The sequence below is a fragment of the Cryptomeria japonica genome, chromosome 5 (genome assembly GCF_030272615.1).
Source record: "Cryptomeria japonica chromosome 5, Sugi_1.0, whole genome shotgun sequence".
Lineage (NCBI taxonomy): Eukaryota > Viridiplantae > Streptophyta > Pinopsida > Cupressales > Cupressaceae > Cryptomeria > Cryptomeria japonica.
Window position 1 is genome coordinate 714070611 of NC_081409.1, and position 3918 is coordinate 714074528.

The following is a 3918-nucleotide window of genomic DNA, read 5'->3' on the forward strand; positions in this document are numbered from 1 at the left end:
TCTCCCTCCCTCCCTTTTGTCAGTAGGTTGGTTTATACTTTGTACTAGGTTGGTTTATACTTTGTACTCCTCTCCTTTGTGAAGAATACTTATTCAAAGCTAAAATTGACACCCAATTCTTAGTGCCCATCACATGTCACTTAGAAAAATTGAATTGATGCTAGACAAATGGAACTATGCTTTCATAAATTCTCTCCCTTTATTCAATTAGTTGGAGAGGAGAGAAGGCAAGATGGTGCTGGTTTATATTTTGTACTCCTCTCCTTTGTGAAGAGTACTTATTCAAAGCTAAAATTGACACCCAATTCTTAGTGCCCATCACATGTCACTAAAAAAAATTGAATTGATGCTAGACAAATGGAACTATGCTTTCATAAATTCTCTCCCTTTATTCAATTAGTTGGAGAGGAGAGAAGGCAAGATGGTGCTGGTTTATAATTTGTACTCCTCTCCTTTGTGAAGAATACTTATTCAAAGCTAAAATTGACACCCAATTCTTAGTGCCCATCACATGTCACTTAAAAAAATTGAATTGATGCTAGACAAATGGAACTATGCTTTCATAAATTCTCTCCCTTTATTCAATTAGTTGGAGAGGAGAGAAGGCAAGATGGTGCTGGTTTATAATTTGTACTCCTCTCCTTTGTGAAGAATACTTATTCAAAGCTAAAATTGACACCCAATTCTTAGTGCCCATCACATGTCACTTAAAAAAATTGAATTGATGCTAGACAAATGAAACTATGCTTTCATAAATTCTCTCCCTTTATTCAATTAGTTGGAGAGGAGAGAAGGCAAGATGGTGCACTCCCTCGGATAGGATTTATTGGCCCTCGCTTTTGTTAGGATTTATTGGCCCTCGCTTTTGTTAGTAGGTTGGTTTGTAATATGTGATACAATGCTTAACTTGGATCGATCATGTTTAATAGAATGGTTTGAATCAGTAACTTGATTTGTTTGATCAAGTGAACATGAGGTGTCCCTCATGTGTTAGAATTAGAGGTGCATCCATCAACAATTGGTGTACATCATATGTTTGAATCTTAAATTGAGCGAAAATGAAACTACTACAAGCACAATCCGTCAATGTCATGCTCTGATTGAGAGTTGAACTCAAGACCTCCCGCTTACTAAACGGGTGCTCTAACCAACTGAGCTATCAGAGCAGTTGCTAATTGATCGAAACTTCTTAAATTCAATTATTTTAATGATATTGAGTCAATATTATGTTCAATATACAGTGCACACTTATCCAAACTAAGGTTGCTCCTCTGTTGTACTTGGTATCACCCAAGCTTAACACGCTCAAGGACTTTGACAGTTTCTGTTTGCGCTCTACCTCTCCTCTTCCTTGCAGCACTCATTTCTTAGTCGTATAAATTGATTTACCAGTTTTCTCTTCGCTTAATTTCACCGGTATGTAGAATCCCATTTTCTCTATAATATTCCATACCCTATATATATACCCACAGCCCAACTTATGATTCTCCAGATATCAGCCTAATATACATTTTTTCAAAGAAGCTTCAGCGATTTGGGCAATTTTCTATTTTCCTGCAAGGTATTTGACTCAGATGCCTATGATTATGTTCAGACAAAGGATTCCAGCTTGAAAGATTAGCTGCTTGTCTTGTATTCTTGTTCACTCTAATCCAACTTAACATTTTCGTTAACTACTCGCAGAAATTACAATCCTCCACCTTTGAGTCAATCTTTGGCAGTTCATCTTCAGAGGTATTCTTCACCTTATTGATCTTCGGAGGACTCATCATAAGCAATGACTCGAGAACAAGAAGTATAGAAATTTCTGAAGCCATCCAACTTAGAATAGATGAATTTTTTCCCATTTTGCAGTATCCACATCATCATCTTCTGTGTAGCAACACTGATGATATCCATGTCTGTTTTAAGAACTTGTTTTTCCCTTACCATCTTGATCTCTATGGTATCCATGTTTTTGAAGTTTTGGAGTTTAGAATTAGGGTCAAAAGCTCTGAGATGAACTTGTAAATCATCTAAGTCCTTCGTCCTTCTTGAGCTCGGAGTTGGCCTCAAGAGTAGATTGAAGAAAAGGGGCCTGTAAAGATATAATCATAGTCTCAGACTGAAGATAATGACAAGTATGAGAGAGGGCAGCCTAACATCGGAATCTCCAAAAATGCTCAAGGTTGATGTGTCTGATGGGCTGAGAAATAATGTAGTGAAATGGGGAGAGTCAGATGAGCAGTTCTCCAAGACCAAGTTTGGGGAAATAGGTAAGGGAAGGTGGTGAAGAGAAAGTTTCAAAGATGTTGAGCATGGGAGAAAAACTACAATGTATGAATGTATGTCTCGTAGTTTATATTTTGTGGCAAAAGGGGTAGGATGGAGGTGGCAAAATGAATTTAAGTTGTTTATCAATATATATTTTAACATGGAGAATTTTCCAAGCCAACTATCTGAGCTTGGCATCAGCTTTAGATTTCCATAAAGAGTTTAATTTATTTCATCTCATTCTATTAAAGTTGTAGTGTCATTTAAGGTTAAGTTAGTGGGATAAGAGAATGGATGGGAGTAATTGTTTATACCTAGACTTGAGACAGAAAGCTCTAATGTTTTTTATCGTTTGGCCACTTCCAATCTTTGGGGAAGTTATCATGACATGGTGTGGACATGAGACAAATCAACCAGGTTTAACGAATTACTAGATTTTTTTGATTGGGGACTTGTAGGTTGAGGGAAGATTTGTTGCAAGGTGTGTGCCCTTGGTCTCCTTGTGTTGTGTAGCACAATGCTCAAGTTTGCGACATTGCTTAATCGCATCCCATGGATTCATTAAATCTTGTGATTGTATCAAGTATTAAAAGGTCAATCTTTTAGTACAACAACAACCATGTTTCTAACAAGTGGTATCATAGCCTAGGTCACAAGTTCAAACCCCTCACTTGCATTGGGGGGGGGATTGTCGCAAGGTGTGTGCCCTTGGTCTCCTTGTGTTGTACAACACAGTGCTCAAGATTTTGACATGGCTTAATCATCTCTCGTGGATTCATTAAATCTCACGATTGTATCAGGTATTAAAAGGGTGATCTTTTGGTGCAACAAGAACCATGTTTCTAACAAGATTGAATTGAGACTTAAGTTGCTATCATGTTTTCCAGTTAAAAGTCATAGGGTCCCATAAGTCCCAAAAAACTTGAATGCCTTTTAAAGAGATGTCTACCTTTGAGGTTCTTAACATTAACAAGAGGAATATTGTCTTGTTGGATGAGATGGTTCCACCATATTGAAGAAGTGAAACTTAAACCATGGCTTAAGCTCTAATCATACCAAGTTAATTTTTTAATGTAGTTTGATAGGCTCTCCAAATGGAGTTGAAGGTGAGTGAAGCATGAATCTTAAAATACAGGATAAGAAGAATCATATCTTTCCAGCTAACTAAACCCCAAGAGTGTCCAACAATAGCAGTTTGAATGCAGTGTCAAACAAGGTGTTTTCAAGGATCATCAACATTCAGTACACTCTTACAATCCATTTCATAGTGAGAAAAATTCCTTGAGTATATGGGTTTATGTAGTACTTATCCCTCCGTTTTGTGTTGGTTGGATGCAATGTGACCATGAAGTAATGAGCAAACCTTTTCTATTGCCCCGCTTAGCCCAAAGGAAGTTTTGAATAAGTTGGGTCAGCTGATTATAGCAATAGTTAGAAGATTGCCAAGAAGAAGAGATGTAAACATGACTTGCCAAAAGAATTTTGTTGACAACTTGGATTTTATCATCCATGGAAAAAAACATGCTGGTTCAATTCATAAGTTTGTTTTCAATTTTATGTAGGAACCAATTCCACATCTCTTAAAGAAAGACTCAAATTCTAAAGGGGATTCCAATGTATCTTGTAATATTGCCATGCTTCACCTCTCACCATTCATTAAGGACC

The 3918-nt window shown here is 37.1% G+C and overlaps 1 non-coding gene across 1 annotated transcript; it reads right to left on the bottom strand.

Moving 5' to 3' along the window:
- Positions 1 to 1092: 1092 nt before the first annotated feature.
- On the bottom strand, positions 1093 to 1166 carry TRNAT-AGU (transfer RNA threonine (anticodon AGU)). Its single transcript has one exon. It is a non-coding gene; the product is annotated as a tRNA-Thr (tRNA).
- Between the last annotated feature and the right edge of the window lie 2752 nt (positions 1167 to 3918).